General features: G+C 37.6%; 1 protein-coding gene and 1 non-coding gene across 8 annotated transcripts in view; one reads left to right on the top strand and one right to left on the bottom strand.

The window, feature by feature from the left end:
- Positions 1-14761, bottom strand: part of Ppp1r9a (protein phosphatase 1 regulatory subunit 9A) — a 336716-nt gene that overhangs the window by 263476 nt on the left and 58479 nt on the right. The gene's annotated exons all lie outside the window — the stretch shown is intronic.
- LOC123464157 lies at positions 521-627 on the top strand. Its single transcript, XR_006639398.1, has one exon. It is a non-coding gene; the product is annotated as a U6 spliceosomal RNA (small nuclear RNA).

Genomic DNA, 14761 nt, shown 5'->3' with positions numbered 1-14761 from the left:
AGTGGACAATCTGAACTGTACACTGTAAGGGTGCTAGGAGTGAACATCAAACAAGAGTTCTAGCCTTTCACTGCATAAGCTTATTCTAAACCAAAGGCAAATTGTAGATAACTGAGAGCAATGCAAATTATTCTTGACTGCAGACATGCTGTTTACACAGCTCAGCATCACAGCACTGCTGTAGTACGCATTCTGGGCTTCCTCTCTCAAGCACCACAAAAATAAATAAATAAATAAATAAATAAATAAAATAAAAATAAGTAAAAGAGAGGGAGGAGGGAAGGAAGGAAGGAGGATTTTGTCCCATAAAGTTTCAGTTAATTGATAGCCCCAGCCCTGATCATTGGTACATTCATTTCACTATTCCTTTATTCCACACAAATATGCTTTTTGGGGATGTCTTTGAACCAGATGTAATGCTGGCTGCATTTCATCACCAGTAATGATTATATGGATTTGATAGGCCCATTATTTAATCTATGAAAATGTGACTATTTTTTGAAATCTTAAAAGTAAGTCAGTGCTCGCTTCGGCAGCACATATCCTAAAATTGGAACGATACAGAGAAGATTAGCATGGCCCCTGCGCAAGGATGACATGCAAATTCGTGAAGCGTTCCATATTTTTATGATGGAGAATGGAATTTCAAATGGGAAAGTGTGGGGGTGGGGAGGGAGGGAATTACCATGGGATATATTTTATAATCATGGAAAATGTTAATAAAAATTAAAAAAAAAAAGTAAATCAGAGGCTGGAGAGATGGCTTAACAGGTACAGCATTTGCCTGTGAAGCCTAAAAGACCTAGGTTCAATTTCCCAGTACCCATGTAAGCCAGATGCACGGGGAGTGGGGGTGCATCTGGAGTTTGTTTGTAGTGGCTAGAGGTTCTGATGCACCTATTCTCTCCCTCCCTCTCTTTTTCTCTCTCTCTCTCTTGAATAAATAAAGAAAAAATTAAAATTAAAAAAGTGAATCATATAGTATGTACACTAAAGCAGTAGAAATAGCTATGCAGTTGGTTCCTAAACAAGCAGCATTGGATTAGCATCAACTGGAAACTTGTCAGAAATGTACACTCTCAGACCAACTAATAAGCCTTCAAGTGTATCTACATGAAAACCTGAAATGTAAACATTCCTAGACTAAAAGATGCCTCAAAACAGTGATAACTATTGTTTTATAACAATACTATATTTATTTTGATTATTTTCTGTTGTAAAGCCAAAGAATTCACTATATTTAATTTAAATATTGTGGTTTTTGTCTATTTGGTTGTTTTTGCAATGCTGAGGATCAAACCCAGGGCCTTGAACATGACAAAACAAGTATTTTACCACTGAGTTATATCCCTAGGCTCAACTGGAACTTTTATAAACAAGTGAATACAGGGCTAGAGAGATGGCTTAGTGGTTAAGTGCTTGCCTGTGAAGCCTAAGGACCCAGGTTCAATTCTCCAGGTCCCACATAAGCCAGATGCACATGGTGGCGCATATGTCTGGAGTTCGTTTGGAGTGGCTGGAGGTCCCGCATGCCCATTCTCTATCTGCCTCTTTCTCTCTCTGTCTGTCTCTCAAATAAATCAATAAAAATAAACAAAAAAATTATTTTAAAAAGAAGTGAATACATTCACAAGAGACTGGAATATCATGATTTGCTCATGAGAGTCCATGAGCTATGGAGGAGAAGGTGGGGACAAATATAAAAAAGTAAATTATCCTAAAGAATTAATGTAAATATAAAAAATATTAACATCTAAGCATTGAAAAAAAATGGCTAAATAAAGAGTTGTGGAGCTGGAAGGATGTCTCAGTGTTTAAGGGCACGTGCTTTCAAAGCTTGATGGCCTGAGTTCAATTGCCCGGTACCCACATAAAGCCAGGTGTACTGAGTAGTGTGTGAATCTGGCATTTGATTGCAGTAGTAAGAGACCCTGGCATGTCCATTTCTCTCTCGCTTGCTTAACAAATAAATAAATGATTTTTTTAAACATTTATTTACTGGAGGGAGGAAGAGAAGGAGAAAATGGGCACACCAGAGCCTTTAGCCACTGCGAACAAACTGCAGACACATGCACCACCCTGTGCATCTGACATACATGGGTACTGGGGAATCAAACATGGGTCCTTAGGCTTCACAGGGAAGGACCTTAACTGCTAACCATTTCTCCAGCCCAATAAATGAATTTTTTAAAAGGAACTGTGTAACATTAAAAATACATGCTAATACTTCCACCATTATAATCACCATCAAATGGTGGGGACATGATATCCATTCCCTCCACTGCAGGGTGATTTCATAAAGAAATTATATCTATACTAAAGCCAAAATTATGGACACTTAAGAGTGACTTATTCTCAGTATATACTTGATTCACAATTTCTCCCTTTTCATTCTTTATAAACAAACTTTTCATTTCATTTTCAAAACTCAATAGGAATGACCAGTCCTGGATTTATAGTCTAATCAGATCTGCTAAAGATGGCTTTATCTCATCAGTTCACTAAGTACTTAAATGTACATTCTTGTCACCACTTGAAAACATCACTGAATTAAAAAAAAAAAAAAAAAAAAAAAACACGAACTGGGGCCATAGCTCAGTCGGTAAGTGCTTGCCTTGTAAACAAAAGAACTTGAGTTTGAGTCCCAGAACCCATGTAAAAACAAAAAAAGGGCAGGCATGGTGACCCCAACACTGGGAAGGGGAGACTACAATGGTATTCTCCAGTCATCCATTTCAGCTTACCTGGCAGGCAGGCTACAGGCCAAAGTCTTTGTCTTAGAAAAGGTGGATCGTGTCTAAGGAGAATGAGATTCACGATTGTTCTCTGCTCTCCACACACATGCGAAAACATACATGCACAAAATAAATAAATAAAATTTAAAAAGCTTACAAAACTTCTGAGCTGGTCTTACCTAGAAACTTCTTTGAGAATTCAGAGGATTCATCATACATAGTTAAATTACAAATGTCTAAAATAAATACTAGAACATGAGAAAATATGAAATTCCTCCCATCAAATTATAAAATGAGAAAATATGAAATTCCTCCCATCAAATTATAAAAGGCTTTCAATAGTCTTGATTTTTTGTTTGCTTGTAATAATTGAACTATTTCCTGTAGGACTCCAATGTACAAACTTGGATTATGTATACATATTCCCAACATCTGCTTCAAACAAAATTTGCTGGTATTTCAGCTGTAATGAATGCCAAACATCTGAAGGTAAGAGTTCCCATATGGAAACAGATGTAAATTCCTCGGCCTCTTGCCATAGTGTACAGGGTAAGGAGACTCTGACCACTTGCCAATATTCACTCTCAGTTATTTTTTAAATCAAACAAAAAGATATACACTTATTTTTTTTTATCTTTCAGCTACATGATTATAAAGGGGGGAGATGGCAAGAAAACTGGATTGCAGAGGATAATATTTTACAAGGACAATTAACTTGGAAATCTGAATAACAACCTGAATGTATGAAACATAAGAATAAACTGGTGAAAAGTTGGTAAACATGAGAAAAAATTCTAAATACATTGTGTAAAGAAATGGCATCTAAAAATTTTAAAGCTCATATAGAAAGTAGTATAAATTTCATTTTACAAAGTTTCCACACAGTGGTACAAATAACAACATAAATATCCCTTCTTTTGATGATTGCATAAAATTCAGGGAAGATACTTAAGATGTGAATTTTTCAGGATAACAATTTATAGCTATTCACTAGTATAAATAATGCTACAGAGAACTTCCCTCCTTTTGGATTATTTATGTAGTACATATTACATGAAGTAGGCCTGTATGAGTTCAAAAGTTATGTAGCTATCTTGATTTTTATTGGAGACAGTCTTTTCCTCTGCTGTCACAAAACACAAAAGAACTATCTTTCTATCTAGATAGCAATTACCCTGTTTTATAATAGGTTTTACTTTCCAAATCTTTAACTATTTTTATAGTTTCGTAAGTATCATAAATGTTTAAATCCATGATGCTTTTCTTATAAACAAAGGGAGATGTGTTATTTATCTGTTAAACAGAAAAACAAACTATTTCATGTGGCATATACAACAGAAGCATAGCAAAAGCTAGATTTAGAAGAGAAAAGGGTTTCAATAGGAAATATCCCTTACTTGATCAATCATATGATGTTGTCTAATGATTATTTCATCAATTTCTGTCTATCTAAAAATTTTTTAGGGCTGAGGATATAGCTCAGGTGGTACAAATCTTGCCTAGCATACACAAGATCCTGGGTTCAATTCCAGCATTGAATTAACTAAGCAGAGTAGAGCATGCCCATAATATCAGTACTGAGGAGGAACAGACAGAAGGATCAGAAATTCAAGGTAACCCTTGGCTGCATACTGATTTCAAGTCAGAGGCCTGAAAGGACTACATGAGGCACTGTTCAAAAATAAAATAGAAAAAACAAATCTCCCAGTATAATAACTGAAGTAAGAAAAAAAAAGGTTAAGTAAAAATACTTTATTTTATTTTACAGTTACATGTCACTAGCCTCTTACTGGGAGGTCACCAATGAAGCAAACTGATCATATTGTTAATTATACTTCATGGCTGAGGGGAAGGGGGATGGCTCAGGTAATGCACAGACAAGAATGGAATCTATACCAAAGGCTGCTGCTACATCAAAGTCAATGTAATAATAAGACTAAAATCCAAATGACCTAAAACCAGAAGTATCATCTTTTAAAGAGTCATGGTCCAAAAGTCAAAATCCTAGCATTGAATGTCAATAGCTTAGTCCATCTGTGACAACAATTTATAAGAGATCATATGGAAATCAGATGGAAAAGAATGTTAGGAGAGCTGGAGAGATGGCTTAGCATTTAAGACACTTGCCTGCAAACCCTAAGGACCCAAGATTGATTCCCAGGTACCCATGCAAGCCAGATGCACAAGATGGTGCGTGCATCTGGAGTTTGTCTGCAGTGGCTGGAGGCCCTAATGCACCCATTCACACCCCCCCCTCACCCTCTTTCTCTCTTAAATGAATAAATATGAAAAAAAAAGAATATTAGGGATGGTGGACAAAGAAAAAATAACAAAACAAAACAATGAGGGGCTGGAAGGAAGTCTCAGTCATTAAAAGCACTAGCTTGAAGCTGGGTATGGTGGTACATACCTTTCATTCCAGCACTTGGGAAGCAGAGGTAGTAGGATTTTCATGAGTTTGAGGACACCCTAATACTACATAGTGAATTCCAAGTCAACCTGGGCTAAAGTGAGACCCTACCTCAAAAAAGAAAGAGAGAAAGAAAGAAAGATAAAAATACTAGCTTGCAAAGGATGACGACCCTTGATTCCCCAGTACCCATATAAAGCCAGATGCACAATGTGGCACATGCTGGAGTTCCTCTGAAGTGATAATAGGTGCCCATACTTAAACTTTCTATCTTCCCACCCTTCTTTCACTATGTAGCTTTCTCTCTGTCTGTTGCAGGCATGTTCATTCTCTCTCTGTCTCTGTCTGTCTCTCTCTCTGTCTCTCTGTCTGTCTCTCTCTCTCTCTCTCTCTCTCTCTCTCTCATAGATTAAAAAAATGTATTTAAAAAAATCAGGGCTGGGAGATGGCTTAGCAGTTAAGGCACTTGCCTACAAAGCCTAAGGACTTAGGTTCTACTCTCTAGGTTTCACGTAAGCCAGATGCACACTGATGTAAATGTGCAATGTCGCACATGTGCACAAGGGGGCGCACACATGTGGAGTTAGATTGCAGTGGCTGGAGCACCTGGTGCAAGAATTCTCTTTCCCTCCCTCTCTCTCTTCTGTTTCCTCCCACATTAAAAAATAAATAAATAATCAATGAGAAAGGTAGTAGTTGAAAAGAAGGGGCTCAATGAAGGGGGATCATGGAGGGGAATAAGGGAAAATTGCCAAGGGGGTTCTGATCAAAATACATTATGTACATGTCTGAAAATGACCAATAAAAAGTCTTTTAAAAAAATAAAAGAATGTTGGGGAAAGGAGAGAAAACAGAAAAGTCTTTATAGAATTTAAGAGTTGGAACTACAGATCTAACAAAAAGGCACTGGTAGTGGTGGTATACATTCAGTATAACCTTGAAGAATTGACTTAACAATACCATATTATTCAATTAGTTGAATGCTATAAAGTTTTCCCCACCAATCAAAATTTGCTGTTATATACTGTATCTTTGGGTTTAAAGTTTCCAAAAATATTTGAATTGTAAAATCTCTTCTTCAATGCAAGCCATTGCCAAATCACTTGGCTCCCACCAGATCTAAATGGTAAGGTCCAATTGCTGAAGACACCACAGGCTGCAGTAGCAGGACATAAAGAGATCATGCCAGAAGAGAGATGGAAACTAGCTTTCTGCTGGCTAACCCTCATAGTGCTCCACAGGTTACTGAAAGATAATGGTCACCAACAATGTTAACAAGCAATGGATCCTGCAAGCTACAAAAATATAAAAATCAACCAGCCAGGCAAGGTGTGCCCTGTGCAGTAGTGGAACATGGGCTATGGAGATAATCAAGTGCTCTCTGATTAGATATTAGGCCTGCACAGTGGGAAGGAATTCATATCTGGTACTGAGAACCAAGTCAGAAGTTTGTGGCTTGACAAGTCATAGACCCTAAAGGGAAGCTCCCATTGTTCTTTGACTAAAATGAGAAGGTATTCCCACCAAAACATTTTCTAAATGTCTATGCTTATCCACTTTGAACCATGCTGTTCTCTCTCTCTTGGTTAGAGAATCTGCTTTTTTACAGATGACAGTGAATACTGGGGCAAACCAAAGACCACCAGTATGACAAGAAAAGAAAGCAGACTGCCTAGCACAAAACAAGTGTGGTGGTTTGGTTCAGGTGCCCACCCCACCGCATAATCTTATGTGTTCTGAATAGTAGGTAACCACCTGCTGATAATTTGGGAATTGGTGCCTCCTGGTATCAGTATATTATTGGGGCCAGGCTTGTGAGTGTTATAACCAGTCTCCCCTTGCCAGTGTTTGGCACATTCTCCTGCTGTTGTTGTCCACCTGATGTTGGCCAGGAGGTGATTGTCCAGCCTCTGCTCATCCCATCATTTTCCCCTGCCATCATGGAGCTTCCCCTTGAGTCTGTAAACCAGAATAAACCCTTCCCTCCCATAAAATGCTTTAGGTTGGGTACTTTCTGCCAACAATAAGAAGCTAACTGCAACAACAAGTCATCTCTATTACATCTGTCAGGGCCCAGGAAACATTACAGAAGAAGCAGCAGATTAACTATGAGTGCTGCTCTCATTTCTAGCCTGAGAGCCTTTTCCAGGGAGATGACAGTAGACATAGAGCAAAAAAGCAGAAAAGTAGAGGCTGCTGAGAGAGCAGTAGTAATGGAGACGTATAACATGCATCTTCCAAGGCTCAGGGAACACTGAACAAAAGGGGGTGATGCTATAAGAGCCACAGGATGGAAAGATGTACCCCAAGGCCTTCCTCCCCCCATAGAGACACAGTAATGCATTCATGTGAATATAGATAATGTCACTGAGGAAGGCCCTCAGTGGAATGCAGGTGGGGAAGAGGGAACATAAGAGTTTAACACGGTAGGAATATGACCATATGCAATGTGTTCATTCAGTAAAGTTCTCAATTAATAAAAATAAAATTTAAAAAAAAACCCTAAAACTGTGTTCTGGAATTACATATTACAAACTAGCATGAGTTTGTTCTAACAAATAAATTCTAGTAGCAAACACACTGTCCTTTCGGAAACTTCCATAAATTCGATTTAAATAACTCAAATTAAAATTCTAATGTCAAAAGCCAGGTGTGGTGGTGCATGCCTTTAATCCCAGCACTCGGAGGCAGAGGTATGAGGATCACTGTGAGTTCAAGGCTGCCCTCAGACTACATAGTGAATTCTAGGTCAACCTGGGCTAGAGTGAAACCCTACCTCAAAAAATAAATAAATAAATAAATAAAAGACAAAATTCTAATGTCAAGAAGAAACATTACTTCAAACAACTAAATCAAATTAATACGAAAAATTAAGTCAGAGACACACAGGAAAAGTATTATTCACACCTAATGATATTTGCAAGGCTTTCAGAAATGTTCTGAAGGGAAAGCCTGCAACATTTGTTCTTTCTCCAGCCATATATGCCACATAAAAACTGAATCTGATCTCTACACACAACTTAATTTAAAAACTATAGATTCATGTCTCTAGATGGTGGTAGTTTGGCTTTTTGGCACAATTAAATCTCAGGTCAACTGAAACAACTTCCTACTAGATCATTCCATAGAAAAGTTTCCTGTAAGACACAACTTTACTGCCCAGATCAAGAGAGCATCTTGAACAAATGTTCACCCTGACCTCACATTCACAGGCTTTCAAGACGTTTCAGGATAAATCCATAATATCCTACTAGTTTGCCTGAGAAGTCTAAGGACCCAGGTACAATTCCCCAGTACCATGTAAGCCAGCTGCACAAGGTGGCACATGTGTCTGGAGTTTGTTTACAGTGGCTAGAGGCCTTGGAGCGCTCATTCTCTCTCTCTCTTGATCTCTAACTCTCTCTCTCTCTTAAATAAATAAAAAATATTTTAAAAATCATATATTGACAAAATATGTCCAAGAAAAATACAATTCAGATTAAAGGATTTTTATGTCATTGATAATTTATTATATTAGTCCTTTGGCCTTTATAATATCCACCACCAGCACCCCTTCTAAATAACAGATTATTTCCAAAACAAAAATTTAAGCCCTCATCAGTCTCTTCCATAACATAAAACAAACTTATAGAATAATTGTGATCCAAAAACATATGAACATCGGCCACTTTATAGCCAAACCTGTATAAACCAGCTCTGGCCCACACTTTGGGGGAGAAAGTAAAGACAAAAGAGTGAAAAAGTGGGGCACCCTTCATAAACAGTCATCACCCAGGAAATGAACCATCTACAAATGTGCCCTTTGTATTTGGGAAAGGAGTTATATACAAATGGACCGTTAATAAACCCTAACTCCAAGCATGCCCAGTGGTATCTGAAAGGACCCTAGCCCAGCTAAGCACAGATAACCAGTCTTTTTCAACTGATTTGGATGTATTTTCCCACAGAGAGAAAAATATCAACTTAATAAAGTAAAGCTATACAGTTAATACTTAAGGTACATTTTGGGTTAAAAAGATTTGTGAGCTGACCTGGGAACATAGCCAATTTTTTTTATACTGTTTCAATAAGGGGGAAAAATGTGCTTCAAGTTCCAAACAGCTGCATTACATATAAGCTTTGAAACACACCCGGCTCATGCGCTGGGAACTGTCTGTGTACAGGTTAGGTTTCAGGGGGGTCAGCTCCGCCCATCCATTTCTGAGTATGTTTAGGAATGAGTCATTTTACATTAGGCCTTATTCACTCAGGTGGTATGGTTTCAAAGACTTTTCAGTTTTTCCAGGGGTGAATGGACATGTTTAACATGTTATAAAATCTGCCTTTGGAGAAGGGCCTCAAGCCACCAGGCTTGTTTTCCTCATACATGAATGAACCAGACTAAACTTCCTTTACTACTATGGTTCATATAATGTTGAGCTTTAAGTACTATGTCACTGCTTATTTCCTTTAGAGACAAGAACCATTTATCCACCCAGACATTTATAAGAAGTACAATGGAGTATCTCCTTTCCAAATAAGGAGAAAGTAGAATTTCTGAAATTTTCAAAATGAGTTAAAACATAATTTCAGCTGGTGCTTTAGGGTCCTGGAAAATATGGAGAGGGGATCACTTTAAATAAGGTATCAGGTATGATGTACTCACAGAAGGTATCTACCTGGAAACAGTAAGGAGCTCAGTAAGTCAGTAGTACTGGCTGTCAGAAAATAATGCTGTGACTGTTAGCATTGCCTCATTTCATTGTGAAATATTTTAATATGTCTTTACTGAATATCTCAAGCAGCTATCTAGAATAGTAGAAAAGCACTGTTAGCTGTGTCCAAGACCATATTTATGTACATTTCCCACAAGTTAAAAAAATAAACCAAGAAATGTCAATATTCTTTTAGGAGAGTAATAATAATGCAGCTGTATGAGCTGACTTCACTAGAGAAAACCATCAGTGCCCAGTGTTCTGAGGTAATGAGAAGAAAAGGCTATGGGTTTGCTCTGTTTGCAGTGCCTTTCTCTGGTACGGCTCCCATGCATGCAGCCAGTCAGCTGCATCCTAGACCAACGCAGATTTTGACCAGATAGATCATTCCACTTGGACACCTTGCCAACTTCTTTGTGGTACATAAAGATCACCCTCAACTGATCCAAAATTAAACTCAACATTTCATCTTGTAAAAAAAAGTCCCCTAATTCCTATTGCTCAACTCATTATTTTTCTAGTATCTCTGAACAGAAACTGTCTTCATTTATATGACTAAGCTACATACTAAATATTTCTACCCTCTACCTTTCCTTGCAAGACCAGAACCACAAAAGGTAGAAAATTTTAACAAATTCTTCAGGTAATCTTAATTCACCCTTCATTTTGGGAATCTCTACCATAAGAGCTCCCATTAGTATAAACAGTTTATCAAGTATTATATATTTCCTCCCTAAAATCCCAGTGTTAAGCCAGGCGTGGTGGTGCACACCTTTAATCCCAGCAATCGGAAGGCAGAGGTAGGAGGACCACTATGAGTTTGAGGCCAGCCTGAGACTGCATAGTGGATTCCAGGTCAGGCTGAGCCAAAGTAAGACCCTACCTGGAAAAAAAAAAAAAGATGTTAAATAGTGTTGGTATGCCTTCAAATTAATATAGACAGATGACAGATAGATAGATGATATACAGATATGATAATGTCTTTGTTTGCAAGCATAGAGAGAGAGAGAGAACATGTGCATGTGTGCATGCCAGGGCCTCTTGCTATTGCAAATGAACTCCAGATACATGCATCACTTTGTACATTGGGTTTTACATTGATACTGGAGAATTAAACCTGGTTGTGCCCAAGCATACACACACACACAGACACACCTGCATTCACACTCATACACATTCATGCATACACCATACACATATACAAACAACAAAGAAAACCTCCCTTAACAACATTCAAAATTGATTCATTACTATACCAAAAAGTAATGTCCAAATCTCAAAGCCAATACTTAAGTCTCCCATCTAGAACATTAAAATCAATTCATTCCAGTTGATAAAGTTTCTCATGGTTGTTCCCATATAATTTTATTCAAGCTACTCTTCATATCTATAAAGATTTTCTACCAATTCAAATCCTACATGCCTTTATACACAGTTTGTGCCTCAGCAACGCTGGAATAAATCAGTAACTCATTGTCAATTCTAGGGTCCTATCACCTAAGGCAGAAACTACCTTAGCCAACAACAATAACTAAACTATGAGGTACACACATTGTTTTTATGGTACAGTGGTTGTAATTTATAAAGATTCTTGCCCCACAGTGTTACAGATAAAGTACAAAAGTCTCATAAGGCAACAAACAAACAACAACAGCAACAAAAAAGAAATCTTAGAATTGTTTTGAACCACTGAAACATCTTAGAAAACTACTTGATAATTTCTACTTCCTTTTTAAAAAATTAAAAATTCATATGCACTTTCTTTTCATTAAGAATCTACTATAAGACAATGGAAGAACATGGAAGTTGGCCTAAGAAAGTATGTATAAAATTTAGATTGCAATGATTTTTTGGCAAGTCTCTCTGTCTCTTGCAGATTCTGCCTCCTGAGGGTATCATGACAGCTACCTGGCCTCATGACTTGGCAACATAACATTCAGATGATCAAAAGCCCAAAACATTCCAGGTGCTCCCAACCTATCTTCAGATCAATGTTCTCAGAGCCAGGCCAGTGCACACTATAGGGAATCTACATAATTGGCCATTTATTTTCTTCTTTCTTGGAGAGGCCATGGCTGGGGAAGAAAAACCAAATCCAGGAAACACAGCTGGAACAAGTTAGTATCCTAGTCTCTCTGCTAATGCTGAAAAATCATAAATCTATTATTCACGGGATAACACTGAGCTACTTGTGACAAATGGAAGGTTGAGAAAATATTTGAACAGGGAACCATCATAGCAGCTAAGTCAGGGCCAACGTACAGGTCACTGCCAGAGAATGAGAAGCGTGTCACATCTGGAGGAAGAGGGAGCTTTAACAGCATATGTAAGAAATGCACTGCTTCATTTACTAAATTCGCTTCCCTTCTTTCTGGTCTATGTTGCACCAACATAATAAATCACGAGAGCTAAAGCCAACATGAATTTTACCCACTTGTGTATCTGGGGCTACAACTCAGGATAGACAAACTGCCCAATAAAAATAAGACCATGAATAATGTGTAAACACAAAACCAAATAGGTATGAAAAAAATTCTGTTTTTCTGAATTAAAACTGGGCATTATCTGGGCTGGAATGCACCTCAGTGGCAGAGCTCTCACTTACCAGGAGACTCCGAGTTGGATCCACAGCACAATTTGAAAAAGAAAAACAACAGCTTCAGTATAATCATTCTTGCCCCAAAACTGCTCTGTATGTATCTGAGTGTTCATCTGAGTACTCATGATCATAACAATCTCTCTATGCTTTAATATAGAATCATTAAATGAATATAAACAAGGTAATAAATTTTATAACAACAGTATAAGAGGTGTTTTAATAAAATTGAGTGGGAGTTTTCGCTTGTTTTGTGAGACAGGGTATTTCCTACTTTGCAGCCCACATTGTCCTCAAGCTCTCATCCCTCCTGCTTCAGCCTCATAAGCACTGAGTTTATAGACTTGGGCCACAAAGCCTAGTGGTGAGATCAGATCTTAAAGAAAATGATAGATATGGAAGAACTAGTGTGGCAGGAAAGAGATCTTCTGCCTTAATCTGTTTTAAAATCCTGAAAATTCTGCATATGAAGAGTCAGTGCCTTTCTTTCTAGCAGCAGAGAGACTCGGGCATTGCAAGCACTTGATTGCTCTTGTGAGCTAAGCAGCAATGCTTAGCACATTGTCCTTGGCTGTTGTTCTGGTGGTTTGATTCTCCAGTGGCCTGCAAACACTCCTATCTGAAACCTCCTGGATCACTCCAGATTGGCCTCCCACAGCATTCCAAACTCACATACTTTCCACCTGCTATCTACAACATGAACACAAACCTCATTTCTCTCATGCTAATATGCAAGATTTGAAAGTGACTAAAACAGTTCAAGACTTAAGAGTCATTTTAAGCTTAATCAGAGTATTTCACATTCTTTTTCAATGGGGGAAAAAAGAGCTAGGAAGTATGATGCTAAGTAGTAAAGAAAATGCTTTTCTTGCTTGGTCACCTTTACCAATTCATTTACTCATAAAACATAAAATGATTACCGAGTAGTTTTTGTCATAAAATGGCATTTCCCCACTAATCCACTTGACTGACTCCTAAGAATTGCTTCAGTGTTAAGGTCTATGAAATCTTCCCAGGCTGCACACTGGCCTCTGTGGGATTCCTCAGAGGTCCTCCAGCTCTCAGATCACCACACACAGGGACTCACCATATGGCCCCTAAGTGTTGGTGCATGAATTGACTTTTGCTTGTTTTACTTTGTGTCTTCTTGTCACCCTCCAAGTAGCCTTTGCTGCTCTGAGGACACACTAGCCCCCAAGTTCTTATACAAAATCTGCCTCAAAACGGATACCTGATCAATTTTTGTTACATAAAAAACATACACAGACACAGAGAAGTGTTTATGACCTAGCAAACCACTGAGATCTTCCCACCCAATCCTCATTTGCTACATAAGAAATTAAAAGTAAAAAGACTTAGGGATGGAGCTTAGGAGTTAAAGACATTTTCTCGCAAAGCCTGCCAGCCTGGGTTTGATTCCTCAGAACCCACATAAAGCCAAATGCACAAAGTGACACATTTATCTGGAATTCATTTGCAATGGCAAGAAGCCCTGGAGTGCACACAGTGTCTCTGTCTGCCTTTTTCTCTGTGTCAAATAAATAAATAAATAGACATGTTTTTAAAAGTTTTGAATGCTGTAGCCAGAATTAGAATATCCATTTTTACTATCCAATATACTTGTGTCTATGCAAAAACATGTTTACTTTCTATAATGTAAAATTAATATTTTCACATACTAACAAATTCCTGGTTATATATATAAAATGATGAAAACCTAGGTCTCCACAAAAACTTATATGTGAATATTCACAGTAGCATTATTCATAGTAATCTAAAGATAAATAATCCAAGTATCAACTAATGAACAAAAATAAAATATGGTATATCAACACAATGTTACATTACTTGACCATAAAAAGGAATGAAATATTGACCATTATATGCTACAACATAGACACATCTTGAAGACATTATGTTAGATGAAAGAAGGCAAGTACAAAAGACCACTTATGACATGGAAGATACAGACAGAAGTGGTTTAGTATACAGTCTCTTCCAGGGGTAATAGAAATTTTTGAAATTGATGGCAGTTGAAAAATTCTGCAAACCAACAAAAAATGGCTTATGGAAAATAATTTATATCTGTTAAGCTGTTATTTAATAGAGTAACAATGGTTAAAAGCCACTAGCACATTAGAATTTGGAAAGTCACTAATAAATTTTCATTTTCATGTCTCACCAATACAAGCTAAGTTCTGCTAAACTGGACAGCTTAAGAGTTATTTCAGAGTGTTTTCCATGTCAGTCTGGGCTAGAGTAAGTCTACTATAAAAAAAGGCTCATTTCAAATTCCAAAATGCCATATCTACATCATCAAAAAAGC

The sequence above is a fragment of the Jaculus jaculus genome, chromosome 10 (genome assembly GCF_020740685.1).
Source record: "Jaculus jaculus isolate mJacJac1 chromosome 10, mJacJac1.mat.Y.cur, whole genome shotgun sequence".
Classification (NCBI taxonomy): domain Eukaryota; kingdom Metazoa; phylum Chordata; class Mammalia; order Rodentia; family Dipodidae; genus Jaculus; species Jaculus jaculus.
Note: the sequence above shows the minus strand (reverse complement) of the source record. Positions and strands in the feature narration are given on the sequence as shown.